General features: G+C 51.5%; 1 protein-coding gene across 2 annotated transcripts in view; it reads right to left on the reverse strand.

Annotated features, from left to right (window-relative positions):
- Positions 1-16,093, reverse strand: part of CNTFR (ciliary neurotrophic factor receptor) — a gene marked incomplete at its 3' end in the record, with an annotated part of 212,776 nt that extends 196,683 nt beyond the window's left edge. For both annotated transcript variants that reach the window (XM_082074844.1, XM_082074843.1), the window contains exon 1: positions 16,046-16,093. The remainder of the gene's footprint in view (positions 1-16,045) is intronic.
- Positions 16,094-16,368: the final 275 nt, after the last annotated feature.

Consider the following 16,368-nt stretch of genomic DNA (forward strand, 5'->3'; position numbering starts at 1 on the left):
CATCTTTCCTTGGGTAAATGAGCCCTACTAAGATCCCACCAGTCTCCAGCTGCAAATATGCCTCTCTCTGCATCCTCCTACAAAAGCTCCTTCCCAAGAATCCCCTTTCCCTCAAAGGAAAAAACTGCTCACCACCTATAACAGGGTTCCCCAAGGTGTCCACAGGACAGCCTAATGTTCAAAGACAAGCCACTTTATGCGTTGATCCCATCATACTGATAAGGAGCCCCACAAACACCTACAGAAGCATTGCCGCAGCACCAGGTGTGCTCTGGTGCCTCAGAAGTGACCAAGCAAGTGCTGCGAAGCCACTTTCAATCAACTCCATTTCCTTTGCCCCACATGCACCAGAGTTAGTCTGCATCGAGAGCAACCTATGCTTCTGCAAGGCAGAGAGCTAGAAGCACAGCCCAGCAGGGCTAGTCTATGCCCCCAAACCAGAACCAGCTGCTGCCTTGCCCCTGCCTCTGGCTGGAGAAGGGCAAACTCCAAAGTAGAGACAAAAATAAATCCAAGCAATTTACTTTCTTGCTGTCACCTTGCGCAGGGATGGAATCAGCTTCCAGGAGTCCAGGGAAGGAGCTGCAGTCCCTTAAAGGAAGGAGTGCTCAGCCAGGCATGACCCACGTATTGCAGCAAACTATTTCACCGATTTTGCTCTGCAAAGACCAGAGAGAGCCCAGCCTGCAACAGTTCCAGCAGGTCTCAGTGCAGGCAGCTCGATTCTGTTTTCTGCCAGAATTAGTGCTTGAAGACAGCACAAGTGTATGGAGTCCCCCACAGATACACCACCTCCCCAGGGAGATGCTATATGGCCTCACGTCATTGCAGATATTCAACAGAGATGGAAACCAAAACAAGGGAGTTGAAGGGATCCTCACGGAAAGCTGGGGGCACTGCTCTAACCCTGCTTACATAGGAAGCATCTATGTAAGAAGCTCGTCCTGCTGCCGGCATGCCACTGCATGGCAGAGCCATTTCCCGCTTGAGCTGCGATGCATTTGTTTTGTGTTTCAGGCACCGGCGGGTCTTATTTGTAAGGTCATGAAGCAGTCTGAAGCCTTACAAGAAGACGCCAATTAGATGCTCCAAACCCCATGCTCAGCAGAAGGTCAAGCGTGCAGTGCACCGTCTCGCTGGCGCTCAGCTGCGCGCTCCCCGCATCAATCGGGTTCCTCCAACGGGGTGTCTTCTGCAGAGGGCTTACAACAGCACCTGCCACTTTGCTTTTATGGTGCACAACGAGCTAGCTTACAACTGCGAGTGTGGGAGAGAAAAGTTGATTTTTTTTTTTTTTTTGGTTTGTTTTAAACAGGCAGGCCAGACGTATAACAGCTTCCCAACTTCGAGCCGTTTTGATCCAGCCAGCCCCCTCTCTGCTGAGTTCTGGCAGGAGACAGGCACAAAGCACCAATTAAACAAAGACAAGTTATGCTTTTTCTGTCAAGCAAAGAAGAAAAAGGTGGGGGGGTATATGATGTGGAGAGGAGGAAGAAAAAAAAAAGAATCCAGCAATCCAGCCCTGGAGATATTTTGCTTTCAAAACAAGCTGTCAAGGCAGCCCTCTCTCCTCCCAACTCCTGCAGAAGAAGGGCGAGGGAGACCCGCACGCCTGCCACAGGACGCGTGCCGTCAGTCGTCAGACCACGCGATCCGTCACTTGGCACATCAGGCCAAGCCGTGCCCTCTCTTTGCCTGGGGCATCCATCAAAGCCTGTGACAGAGGACAGCAGCGGATTCCTGTGAAGAAGTACTGAGCGTGATCCCCACCAGCTACACTGATGAGAATCCCCAATTATGAGCGATTACATTGGGGAAAAACAAAACCTGAAAGCAGCAAGGGCTCAATGCACTAGCTCACCTGGCCACATCAGTAGCTCACTTGTTCCACGGCAGAGACATGCGTAGCTGGCACAAGCATGCAAATGCCGTCTCTTCTGCCACATAGGTTACCAGGTTTGAAGTCTCCCTGTGCAGCCAGCAGCTCTCCTGGCTCACAGCTGAGCTCAGGACAGCAAGCTGAGATCTTCCCCCCATTTATCCCACACCACTGCTTGCTTCAAAGCAAGGCTACCTGCCATTGCAATGCACTGCCAAGGAACCAAAGCACTCAGCACAGACATAACAAGCTCTCCATCACTTTGGGCACCCAAAGTTTGCTGGGTGAACTATGAACACACCCTAAGCACCTGCAACCTGCCCCCACATCTCACGCAGCAAACTTTCGTCCTGTAGCCAGCCAGATTAGATGGTTACAAAGATCCCTCCAGGCTTTATTTTCTGCATGCAATCAAGGAAGATAAATAGCAAACATATCCACTTCCAGGGTGGAAAAGGGCAGGTGCACAAGCACCAACTCTAGCTTTAATATCCTATTTGCTTCTCCTTGCAGAGCATCAGGTTCACTCCCACCTTTTCCCTCCTGGGCTCCCTGAAAGCAGCAGCTAACTACAACAGCAAAATCACCCCCAGGAGCTGATGCACAATCTCATTCCAACAGGGTGGCACTTGTACTGGGCTGACCACTGATGCTCCCTGCTAATGTAATGTGGAAGAGTGTAGTGCACAGCCTGGTCTTCTGGGATGGATCCATCCCACAATTAGCACAAATGAGGAGGGAAGAGCATCTCCGCCCCGATCAGGTCTGCTCGTGCTGGCACTCCATCTCACTAGCGAGTGCCTTGCTCATTAGCATGGGGTCACTCAGCTGCAGCGGGGCACAAGCACCACTTGGCGATTGCAACACCACTCACGTCCACTGCTGTGGAAGTGTTGAATTTCCTTTAAGAGCTTTGAAGCTCTTGGTTTGAATTTGAGAGAAGAAAAGGGGAAAAAAAATCATAAAGAATTGCAGGATCTCTGTAAACATACAGGGGAAAAAAAGAAAGTGAGCCTTTGAGCCTCTTGACCTTGACAATGTCCTTATAATTACAAGACTATTTATTTTCAGTTAAACCCCAACTATTGAACAGACAGTGTTAAGTTGTTTTTTCCTAAGCAGGTGATTATCCTGCCCGGCTAATCTAATGAAAATTATCAGGAGGCTACTGACCTCCTGCTACACACACTAAATAATGCACAAAGCTTCAGGATCAGAGAGGCAAATCATAACCCTACCTTATCTTATCATTTTCTATACAGCTCCAGGCTTGTTCCACTCATGTTTGGCTGTGTTAGCCAAATACTATCTTAGTGGAAACCACAGCAGAGCCAGCCCTGAGAACTGCACAGCAGAAAGTTACCTCTGTAAGATTTATTTTTGTAGAAGCCAAGAGCTGCAGCAGCAGATATATTTAGTCTTTAAGCGGCTGTCTGGCTCCTGGAGCTTGTAGCATGATGCAGTGGTCCCCTTGCACCGACTGGGCTTTGGGAAAAGGAGTGTTGTCCTGCTACTTTGATGAAGGGTACAAAGAAAGGCAAGGTCTAAAAAATGTGTGCACAAAGCGGCTCATTGCCCCAGATGTGAAAAGCCACCCCTTCCACTCCATCCTCTGAGAAGCACCCCCCCTCTCCCCGTTTCTGCTTCCTCCTGCAAACAAGGCTGCCCACCCCTTTTGGAGATGTCCCAGCACAGTCAGCTGTGTGAGAACCAGGGCAAAGCAAGGAGACCCAACACCAGGGATGCTCCAGCCCCAGCTTGGGGCGCACAGTGGGGATGAGGGGTGTGCAGTAATCCTGTTCCCCTTATTGCTATTCCCTTCTCCTTCAGGGGAGACAAACAGCAAGAGCAGCAGCCGCAAGAGATAAAAGCTACAACTAGTAATTAAGAAGGCAAGACCTAAACAAGGAGCCACAAAAAAGTTATCACACACTTCCCATACAGCCCCAGCTTGAGCAGCACACACAGCTTGAGGAATAGATTGCACAGGGGTGACTTCAAGCGTAAAAAAAGTTTCCACTTAGGAAGCTACAGAGAACTGTGGAAAAACACTGCTAAAGGACAAGCCAAGTATTTTCTATGTCCCCCACCCCCACCAACGTGAAACCCCAACTACACCACCACAGAGAAGACACCCCTCTTATCTACCCTGGCCTTACAGCCTCATCCTTACACCCTCTTTGCCTTTTGGTTCATCAGACCTCCCAGTATAGGAGCTCTCATCTTACCTCCAGTCACCACTGCAACCAGGAGCTTCACCCCACAACCCCAGAAAACTGCCAGTGCCAGCCCCACAACCCTTCCCTTCCTACAGAGCCCTCCCCACCCCTAACACACCTGATTTATCCTCCCACCCTGGCTGTCATTGGACTGGAGTCACTCTTCTCCAGCTGGGGAGGTACTAAGCAAGACACAGATGGGCAGGACTTCTCATATTTTAAACGGCCAGTTCGTTCCCCTCTTGCAAACTTTCAGAACACGAGGGGCAAACAGTCTCACCCAAAGTGAGCAGAAACAAAAATCAAGGTGGGTTTAGGCATAATGGAAAAGGGAGCAAGAGGAATTATAGCAAGACAGGCAGGAAATAGCACAAGATTCAGCTTTGGGAAAATACCAGCTAACACATGCAAGGAAAATGATCCATAGCAGAGATATTCAAAGGGAAGCAGAAATCTGGGAAAAATTAATGTCCACAGCAGCAATTGCAGGGGGACAGCAAGAAGGGAGGGCTTTGAAACCGAGCACTACCAGGATGCAGGCTCTACCTACAGCAGATCCCACCTCTGCAGAAGGGAGGAGATGCTGTCCTGCTGTTCTCTTGGCACGGCTGTGCCAGAGGGCATCTTCAGAGAGGATCTTCAGCCCCAGGAAGGCTGGCCACACCATCTGGGCACAGCATGGCTGAAAGGGTTAACTGGCCGAGACTCAGCAAAAGGAGAGGTCCTTTGTTTTTCTCTCCCCCCGTTTCAAATCTAGAAAGTTGTGTGTTGCTGAGGCATCTGAGTTGCTTCTGGAAGAAGTTAGAATGATAATTAAATTCCTCCCATCTCCTAGCCTGGGTGACAGGAACAACCTCAGGCTTCTGGTCACTGAAGCTAACACTGTAATTGCTTGTGTCACAGTCTTGCTCCATCCACATGTGCTGACTCTACCCTTAAAAGCCAAGATGCAGGTCATTTCATGTCTCGGCTGTTGAGCAGCTGCTTGGTGTCCTCCCTGGGCAGGGCAGTGAGTGCCAGGGCTGCAAGAGGGCCACCAGCTGGGTTAGACTGGCATCACCCTACTGAGTTACATGGGATCCTCTGAACTGCTATCCCTCCTGGAAAATGCTGCTCAGGCAGAGCTCAGGCAGCTCCCAACAGACACTGTGCAGGATTTGGTGGGCATCAAGTGAGAGATGAGAGCCTGGCAAAAGCCAGAAAAATACATCTGTCTCAGGACTGACTTCATCATCAGCCCGATCAGGGAGGAGGCTTGCACAAGACGAAGGGGTTAAAATCACACTGCACAAAGCCCTCAAAAATGCACTGAGGACCAAAGCTGGAACCGGTTTCAGGGACTGGGACCAGGGACATCTGTAGCTCCAGCATGTGCAGCCATCCCTGCTCTCTGCTGCTCCAGAGCAGAGGTGACACCATCACATTTTCATGCTGGGAAACAGGCACTGAACTCAGCGACCTCCCAGCTCACATGATGGCAGAAGGTTGCGACTGCTCTGAAGGGACTACAACACAGCAGAGCTTTCAAATGCATGTTCTGGGGAGGGTTCTCTGCTCCCCAAGATAACTTCCAGCTGGAGACACGTGTCTGTGCTTGTCCCCAAGGCAGACAGCAGCAGTAGGGGCATCCTCTGGTGCTGCTCCCTGCCAGCAGAGCATGGCAAAGCCTTAGAGTGACAGCCTACAGGGACAAGAGAGCAATTTACTCACCACGCATGGACAAGTGCTTGCCTTCCTTGCTGAAATCCAGCAGACAAGCCGCTGATTACTGTCACTCGCACTGGTTGTCTCAAGGCAGACATGCAGCCTGTTGGGACTCGGCTGAGAGCTCACAGGCTCATCACCCACATGCTCACCACTAACACCCAGGTCAGATGCAGCTCGAGGAGGAAGAAAGGATTCCATGCAAGTCCCTATCATTGCCATCTTTATCCCAGCACCCCTTTTCCAGCATAAGCCCTGGCTCCATTGCCTGCTTTTGAACACCTATAACCAGCTGAATTCCAGCATGGCTTGAGCAACAGGGAAAAAGGAAGTTAAAATTGGTTTCTCTTAATGCATCCACCAGCTGAGCTGTTGTTCCAGCCTCCACCTGTTTTTGCCAGTAACAGCAGAGGCAGGAGGAACCCAGCTGGACCCCTCTAATGCAGGGATGGAGCAGGGTGAGCCATTGCAGGGCCAGCACTTAGGAGAAAAGCATCTTCAGCTTGACAGCTCAGCAAATTTGATCTGGAACTGGCCAGAGAGAAATAATGTAAAGCCTTTAAATGTCATCTCAGGGGCTCAACTGCCAGAAGAACTAGAGACAGACAGACAGATAAGCATACAGTGCTGCACAGAGAGATGGATGCCCTGCTTTGGTCTACACAGGGTATTTACTAATATGTCCCACAGCTGGCATGAGCTGTCAGCAACTCCAGAAATCTGGTTTTCTGCCACCAGCTCTGCTCTGGGACCTCAAGGAAATCCCAGAGTCATTCCAGGTTTGACTTTCCCCTATTTGCAGGCAATGATGCTTTCCTGCAACACCAGGTGGTGGTAAGGTTAAAGGCTGACCCTGGTAATGTACTGTAGCAAAAAGCCTTGGGCTATAGCAAGGAGCCTTGGGGAATCCTCCAAGCCTAAATGTAGATGTGCAATACACCAAACCTCTTGTTTGGGTCCTAGACCTAAAGTCAGACCATCCCAGTTCCTTGTTGTAAGAGAGAAAGTCAAAATCATCAACCCATTTCCTTTGCTATTGACACTTATGACCTGGGCAGGTCACACCATCTTGTCCTTCATCCCTCTGCCAGCCATGGGGAGACACCAAGTCCATTAGTGCACAACTGGTTCTCCCCTGTGCATAAAGCAGCCCTACTCAGAGAAAAACAGCATTACCAGCCTGACTGCAAGGACAGACGTGCCAAGACTGGGGAGCACAAATACTGCATGCCCTTGAAGTCAAGGACCCACCATGGCTGTTGGAGAAGTTACTTTTCATCATTGCTTTGTGTAGGAGCAAGCTGGGGTGAACATGAAGTTGCTGAAGCAAAGCAAAGAGGGCTGGGGTGCAGAAGTGTCTATACAGCAAAAAGCACTGTGCAGAGCGGGGACACAGAGCATTGATGATCCCCCTCCCGGTCCTCATACAATCTGAACAAGCCCCAAAAACTTGGTGTGCCTCAGGGTTACTGGGGGAGGGCAAGATGCACCAAACTAGAGCCTAGGAAGCAGGATGTGCGAATAGGAAATGGTTGATAGCAGCTAATGACTCCAAACCAGGGAGCCAAACCAGGGAACCCCAAAATGTCCTGGGAGTTGGGACATATAGATACACTCCATCAAGAAGGCAAGGGGTTTCTGCCAGGTGGCACAGCACATCTGTGACATGAGCACAGACACTGTGCAGCCCATATGCCCCGGCAGCACAGATTTCAGCAGATGCTCTGTGCCCTGCCACAGTCCTTACTTTTGTGCACGAAAAAAAACGAGACTCACCAACATACCCAATGGGCCTGTCAAACTAATCACGTTAGGAAGGCTGGAAACACACCAGCAGCAAGGGCCAGCCCCTGCTCGAGAGCCCTTGTAGAAATCACGCATCCAGGAGACGGAAAAGCCTCTTGTCGTTCCCGGAACCAGGTCAATAAAAGCACAGACAACTCCATCCAGAGAGAGAATTTTATTTATTTTTTTTTAAATGAATCACAAGGAAGAGCAGCTTCAGCTCCCCCAGCTGCAAATAGGTGGGCAGGCACAAAAGAGTCAGCATGGAAATGTGTCTGTGCAACATGTGTGGGGAACCCTCCGCCCCACACATGTCCGGGCTGTGGGGTGAGAGGAAGCCCCTCCGAATTGCAGCACGGGAGAGCTGTGAAAAAACATCGGCCCCTGGTCCATGCGGCTTCTCCCACCCCCCAGCTGGGTTCCCAAGTCAGACAGCCTCCCACCGACACAGGCGTTCAGCCTGCTGGAGAAGGGGAACAGACTCAGTGAGGAGTCCGAAGCTGAGCACTCCTAGGCAGCTTTGAAGGGCCTCATCTTCAGAGAGCAAGAGCAACCCACCCTTTCAGGAGAAAAAAAACCCCAAACAACAAAATGCACTTCGTCTAGGTGCATCCAGAACAAAGCTGTTCTGTCCCCAAAGCCACAGTTATTTGTGGGTGCACCTTTGCCATAACACTGTTACTTCTAGAGCTCTTTGCTAAGTGAGAAGCCAGGAACACCGGATGGAGCTTTTTTTGATTGAATGTCTCAGAGCAGCAGCATTTTGTTGTCTCTTTTTTTCTGAAGTATTTATTTTTCAAGCCCTTATTTCAGATGGACAGAGGAGGGTAAATCATACATTGGCAAAGACTGGCTCAGGCTGCCTGCCTTTTGCATCTGAGAACCACAGTTTAACCACAGGAGAGGATGTGTCCTCATTATCACCAGCGTTTTTTAAGCCATGGACGAAAAGACCATGGTGCAGAGAGCTTACCTATACTTGAAGCAGACACAAGCTTCATTTATTATATGTAATATTGTTTAATTTCACAAGCGAACGCTTGCGCCTGGCCCCGAGGAAGCCAGCCCAGCCTGCCTTCTCCAAGCACACACTAACAGATCTCTCCTTCTGCATCGCTCAGCTTGCAAAGCTCTAGCAAAGGGAACTTTACACCTCTCACAGATGATCCTATGCAGCACGCAATAGCTGCTGTGCCTGCACGGGATTTGGGCAGGGATCAGTCTGGCTCATCCGTAGCTGTGCTGCTGGGAATTTGCAAAGCACGTAGCAATAAGACGCCTTGGTGGTCACCCCGAAAGAAGCTATTTCTGGAGCAAAGACGGCACAATAGTCAAAAAGCAGCTACATTCTCTACCTCCCTATCCATCGCCTACAATATGGCATCATGGCACCCCAAAATGTAAAGTGGTGTGTGTCCCCTGGGACTGAGAAGCCATGGCAATAGCATGCAGCAGGGATAGCCAGGTGGGTCAGCCCTGCAGATCCATGGCAGGGTCCTACAAGTTACTACATGCAGTCTCACCCATGCTCCAGAGACTGGGAAAGCCACTAGAGACCACTAGAATCAGGAAAATACTAGGCTGCAACTTTGTGAACAAAATGCATTCACTGGCTTAACACCTACATAATTAAAAGCAGGCGCATCCATCAGTAATTGCTGGCACAGGGATGTGCCTGGTTGTGTGTTCGCTTTAGGGGGCCTGTGATACTACTAACAAAAGCAAAGCTGGCCACCGGTCCCTCTGTAGAGAGAGGCTGGTGACAGCACCGATGAGACATACAGCTGACCCTGCCTCGCCCCAAGGATCTCCTCTTCCCATTGAGAGAGGAATAACAGTAGCTCCTTCCCCCCAACGAGATCTGAGCCATCCATTGCTGCTCCTAGAGGAAACCATCACCCTCAGGGGCATTTGGGTGGCGAGGGGACAGATTCAAAAACCCATGGCAATTCAACAGGGCTCTGATAGCAGTGGGGATCTCAGCCCTGATGAAGAAGAGTATGCTTTCACTCACTGACACTGAGAATGACAACAAGCCCTGCTCTCCACACTCACCCACAAGCCAACTCCCCAGCTCCACCTGCCTCCTACTGGCTTTTAGTGTCACTGGTGGGAATGGGCAACTAACACTGTCCTCTCCTCACATGATGGAGAGAACTGATTCAGTAAATATCAATTGACTTGATGGTAAAAAAGCAGGGAGTGAGAGCCATCCCCTGTGCCTCCTCTCAGATGGGGACCAACCACCCCACCACCCAATTTTGGGTCAGCAGACATCCAGGCTGTGAGTCACTTCTAGCATCGAGGTACAGCCTTCCAGCAGCCTCTCCCCCTCACCAGTATTTCTTGTGCCGCTTCCCCTGCCAGTTCCCCTGCTCGTGGGGTGTGTTGCATAGTATTTAAATGCAACCAGGTCCAGGCAAGCCAGATTTCAGTTGATCCCATGTCCCCTCTGTAAGGCAATGTTAAGAGAGGGGTCATGCTCCCTCCACCAGCTGCTGTAAACACAGATGCGAGTACTACAGTACAGCATCATTTATTGCAAACCCTCACAGCCTTCCTTCCCCAGCCTCCCCTGAGCAGGGAGCAAGCAGAAAACAATTCCTTCAGGGAAAAGAGAAAAGAGATTTCCCACATAATGGGCACTAGTATTAATTTTTCCATCTGCCGCAGCTTTCCTTTCATTCTGCGACTTTATGAACTTCACTCGATGTTGGCAGCAGCCCCGGAGGGCATTGCAAGTCACCTGAAGGAAAATGGCTTTTTCTAGAGCCAGCACCTGAGCTTTTCCCTGACAGAGGGTGGCAGTCCCAGCCGTGCACGGTCACGCTGCCCAGACAGCTCAGAGCCACGCCGACCGATCAGCCGTGCCTCAAGAGGACTTCCATTACATCTTTAGGGTGTCACGGCTAATTAGAGCCCTGACTATACCCTCTAATTAGGTAACACCTTCAGACAAATCACCCTCTCCTCTTCAAACTGTGTCACGCCTTTCGGATACAATTCCTAATTGACTTAAAAGTAGACTCGGCGTTTCTTTCCAGATCTCCTTCCACTTCATAAGGCGCTTCAAAATAAATAAGCCCCTGAACATCAGCCCCGGCTCAGAAACCAGCTGGGGAAGTGCCTTCGCATCCACACAGGCACGCACCCGCACGGCCGGACGCAAAACCTCCATCGGAGGCACAAATGCACCGATGCAGCAGCATCGTCCTCCTCTGATCTCTCATTTCTAGCCATGCTAGTGCTACTTTTGACAACAGTCAGCAAAGCCTTTTCTAGGAGAATGGGGTTATTTGCGATGCGTCAGTGTCCTATTAAAAATATTGCCTGGGGCCTTGAGAGACAAGCAGCGTTCCAGTGAAAGAGCCTGGTATCCAGCTACAGAAGGCATTAAAAACCCTAACCATTCAGAAATTAATACGCCAGAATTCTACCAAGTGTCAACATTTTAATCCAGAACCTTGATTTCTGTTTTCATTAAGTATTGAATAAACTGAAGCGATCTGAATGTTTTCAGTTTTCCACCATTGCAAAATTTTAAGTGGATATGCAAAAAAAACCACACCATCATAACTGCAAATGTGCTGAACAAAAACTATCAAAATTCATAGAAGATAAATATTGAGCCCTTCCAAGGCTGCTATGAGAACAATGTCTCTTTATTTGCTTTTTGCGAGGTTTGTTATAACAAGAGAGCGAGATTCCAGTATACAGTGTTTTAATATACATACATGCATTCACAGCTGGAATAATAGATTTTAAGGACAGAAGACAATATTACAGCTGAATGTATGCAGAAATACATAAACATACCTTCAAAAACACATTCTTCGCACCCTACCCAGATATATACATGGACACATATGTATAATATATTTATACACACACAATCCCTCACGTTTCAGATTGATCACAACCATTCATTAAATCAGACTCTCTAAAGTTTCTGCTGCTTTGAGAAAACATGACTCTGAGGAGACATCATGCGTGAACTTAACATCCAGCAGAAAATGAAACCACAACACGCTTCATCTTGAAAGCCATCCCTGAATCTAACTTAACCCCTGCTTTGGACAATGCCTCCAGAGAGGCATTAAAATCATGATAGGTGTTTTCCTGGATTTCCCAAATTCTCTGGAGACTCCCTGGCACTCTGGCCGAGTCCATCTCTTTCTTTCTTCAGAGGTTTTTCTGGCTGAACGCTCCCATCCTTACTCATGCTGCTCCACGGTTGTAGATACATGGATCCAGTGGGACAGCATCTGGAAAGCCGTATCCTGCCCTCACCGCAGGACGAGTTACCCGGAGCAGCCTTTGGGGTTTAACACTCGGATTCCTACAAAATGTGCGGGGAGGGGGTGAAGGGTCCAGAGAGGCTTTGCATCCTCCATCCCCATCCCCGACAAAGGGATTCCAGCAGATCTCATGCCCCCTAGTGTCATCCTGGCGAACGGACCAGCACCGGGCACTAGCACCAGGTACCACCTGGCCCGGGCTGTGCCCTCACTTATCCCGCAAGTAAAGCCAGCACCGTGTCCTGCCGGCACCGACAGCACAATTAAATGCTATTTCCAACAGTTCAGGTGAAGGGCAGCGCAAGCTCACTGGCCCTTCTTAGCACCCCCCGGCCAGCAGTAGTCGCCCCGAGTGTCCCTGTGCCAAGCATGGTGCCACTTGGGCGATGCTCCCACACAGCCTCAGCAAGATCTGCCCCGCAGCAGATAGCCTGAGTGGTGTCCCTGGAGAGGGGCCAAGAGGAGGAGGCAGAGAGCATCTGTGGTGGACACTGTCCAGAATACAACTCCTCCTAAAAATAGATGGTCCCTGGAAGGGCACGGCCCTTCCAGCTAATGAGAACGTGCGGTGCTAGGAGCTCAGGGTTTGGGATAACAAAACTGCGAAGTGCATGAATGCAAGACACCACTGCCTTTGCACAAAGTCCTTGTTTCTCCCCCATGAGAACACCTGTGGCATTGAGCTCTGGCCATCAGCACAAGAAGTGATGCACAGAACTAGCCCAGAACTCAGCATCCCTGCCTGACAGCCTGCTCTGAGCAAGCAGCGAGATCCAGTATCTCCCAGAAAAACACCCATGCTGGCTGCAGTGCTAATGGATTTAACTGGCACTGGACCCCACAGACCGAGCATCTAAACAAAAGGCGTGTGCTGGACAAGAACAGAGGAAACGTGTGTTGAGCCCATGCACGTGCCTCAGTTTCCCCATCTGTCCAGCAGCCCTGATGCAGCTTGCCCTCTCTTATTTTGCTTATCCCTCCTCATTCAACCATTAGCTTTCGTGGGGAGAAACACCCCATGGATAGCACCTAGAGCATCGGTCCCTTCCAGCCTGTGGTAGCAGCACACAAACAAACCTTGGCAACTCATCGGCAAAATTTGGAGGAATTCTTCCCAGGGCACTGACCTGGGTATGCTGCTTTCTTCTGCAACACTGAGCAGAGACTATAGCTTAGAATAATGGGGAAGTAACTCAGTTCAGTGCTGACAAAGCATCACAAGCCCCAGCGGGGTGGGAGGGGAGGTGGTGTCCTTCCCTCACGCTGCCATGCCTGGTATACATCATGTTTAGGGCCAGGCATACGTCACCGACACAAAATGGACAAATTGGAGGGATTTCAGAAAAACGAGCGACAAAAATGAACAGGAGGCAGAAGGGATTGATTTACAAGGGCAGATTAAAAGAGCTGCGATCAGTCTAGCTGGGCTGAGCAAGTACTGACAGAAGCAGTCGGATACTAATCTGCAAATGGGATGAAAACGATATGGGAAGGAATAATTTAGCATCTTCAGCAGTAATGGGATAAAATTAAGGGGAACTCAGGGCTGAGTAGGTAGATTAAAAAAAACCAAACCAAACCAACCAAACAAAAAACCCCCACAAACAACAATCCAGATTAAAACTCCTTTCCTAGTTTCGCATGACTGTCTCTATCAAAACACACAAAGTCCCCAAAACTCTTTCTGCCTACAACAAGGACCTTTGGGAGCATCCATGCCTCCGTGCCCAAGGTGTACACACAATACACACACGCACGCACACACACAGAGCCCCTTCCCACCCTTGACTCACACTCAGGAACGCAGCAGGGCCTCCACGTTAACCCGAATGATGGAGACTTCACGCTTGCAGGGAAGCAGTGGAGAGCGAAGGCTAAAACCACTGGGAGCGGTGGAAAGGTCCCTGCAGAAGGATGTCTTTGCTCTCCCAGGTCTGCACAGGGGAGAGGTGCTGAGACGGCTTCCTGCAAAGTCGCAGGAGTGAGCTCAGCTGCGAGCACTCAGATATTTACACACAAACAGCACATTACTCAGCAACTCCCATTTGTCAGGCGTAATGGCAGCGGCAGCAATAATAAACGAGAGAGCAGAGAGGCAGGCTCCCAGATGCACACCCAGCCCCAGCCTCAGCCTGAGCTGGGGCAGCACGTATTCCCCAGCTTGCTGGGGAATTAATTGAGAATGGCCAGGAGCCGGAGCTTGCACCCGAAAAACTCCTGCTGCCAGCTTCGAAGAGTCAGCTACGTCTCCGAAAGCTGAGCCTTGGCTGCACAGTTATTTGTATATGTATGTGCATCATATGCTTTGTGGCTCTGAGAGGTACCAGGGCTTCTTCCTTCGCATGTCCAGGAGGTGCTGAACACCTTCCATGGGGATGGGGATGCAGCGCTTTGGCAGGATCAGGTCCTCTTGGGGTAAATCAGACCAAAGATAATGCACGATTATCAGATCGTGGCTTGGCCTGCTCAGACAACAGGCTCTGATGAAGTTACCCTAAAGCGCTGTTGCAAATAAGTCTGCCGGGCACGGGGCTCTCATTCCCAAAGCACAGCCTGTCTCAGAAAAGTCCACCCTCCCAGTGAGCCCCAGTGAGCTGTGGTCTCAAAACCTGGTCTCAGCAAGATGCCCAGTCGGACACGAGCATCCCTCGCACACCTCCAGCCGTCACAGCAAAGCTCTAACTCCTCACGGAAGGGCAGAGAGCTGGGAGCAAGGACGCCTGGTCCCACACACTTGCAGGCAGCCAGTGTCCCTGCCTCGCTGCCTGCACGCACGGCCGGCAGGACTGGCAGCAGCCTGTGCAGGTCCTGTTGTCCCTCATGGAGGTAAACAACGTGTGCACACATAGAGTGGGCACCGGGAGAGTTGAATGAGCAGAACCCCAGCAGAAGTCAGCAAGTTCCTGAGTAAAAAGCAATCTGAGGAAAGGACCTCCTGGACTATCCCATAAATTGAAACACAAAGAGAGGTGAAAAAGAAATCAAATAGCTTTGCAGGCAATTCCCTTTCTGAAACCTGTGCTCTGTGCAGAACCTACACATGTGTCTACAAGCGCAGGGTGGGGAAGAAAGGGGCTTTCTAAGAGAGAGAAGTGCCAACCTCTATACCAAAAAAGTTTAGTGGACTAAGAAACAACTGCCGGACGAGCCAGGAAAGCAAAAACATGCAGACCAGGTTCTGTCCCCAGTGAAGGCAGCACAGATCAGCTCATGCGCTGGTTGGAGTTCCAATCCGGTTTAAAGATTGCAGTGGGGGAAGTCACCAAGATCTGGAAATGTCAGAGAGTTTGTGCAGCAAAGGGATCGGTGTGTATTATGCAATTCTGGAAAGCAGCCCTCCTACTCACGCTCGGGATGAACTGCCTAGTCCAGGGAGAGCAGTTCCACATAAGCGCCAAGCAGACGCTTTCTTATATAAAACCAAAACCCCCCCAAGAAAAAAGAAAAAAAATAAATAAAAAGGAAAATCAGCATTGCCACAGCAGAGGAAAGGGCAGCTTGTGCCTTTGGAGAAACGAAGAAAAAGTCTGCTCTCCCGCCCAGGAAATCCACGGGCTCCGCTTTACAAAGAGCCACCCCGCAACCTCGGCTCCAGCCCTGCTCATGCAATGCAGCAGGCAGGAGGGCTCATCCCTTCCCAGCCTTCAACCTGATGCCGTTCCCGGCGGCCACGATGCCCTCCCCGCTGTTGCGGGGGGTCCGGCCGCGCGTCCCCGCCGCGGACCCGCTGCCCTTGCGGATGCAGAGCCGCCCCAACCCCGTGTCCCCCATCCCTCCCCGCCGGGAACGCCCGGCCCGGGCGCAGGGCGGACACACGCACACACACGGCGGAGCAGGGAAAGTAAGTTGCACAAATTATTTTTCCTCGTGGGCTTCGCCCCAGCGGCGGCGGTGTGGGGGGCGGACACGCGGCCCACGGCAGGGCGCAGACACGCGTGGGCGCGCTAGGGAAAGGTGCGCGGCGGCAGGGCACACGAGCAAGCGCTGCCGCCACCCCCCCGCCTCCCCTTTTCGCCTCGCCCGAAAGGCAGCGGCACTTCGGCGGCGGGCACCGGGGCTCGCCTCCGCTGACCCCCGCGCCCGCCCACCGCCCCTGCCCCGTCCCGCGGGTGGGGGGGACACCCCGCACCGCCCACCGGCCCCGGCTGCCCGGTACTCACGGCGCCCTCCTCGCCGCCGCTCCCGGCTTTACCCCATGCAACCACCGGCTGCTTCTGCACCGGCTCGGGGGCTATAAGCTCTTTTAAACTCCAGCACATAACCCATGTGACCGCAGAAGCCACTGGTAAGGAGCGCCGGGGAGCCAGCGATGAGCTCAGCCCGCACCCCCCGGCACAGCGCCGCGGACGCGCTCCCGGCCCCGCCGCGCGCACCCGCCCCACGCCCGCACCCCCCCCGCACCCCCACGGGCGGCCGCCGCCCCTGCGGACACGCAGCTTCCCCACACACACACCTCCCCGCGGATGCTGAGCCGGAGGGAGGC

Source organism: Streptopelia decaocto, assembly GCF_964273445.1.
Source record: "Streptopelia decaocto genome assembly, chromosome: Z".
Classification (NCBI taxonomy): domain Eukaryota; kingdom Metazoa; phylum Chordata; class Aves; order Columbiformes; family Columbidae; genus Streptopelia; species Streptopelia decaocto.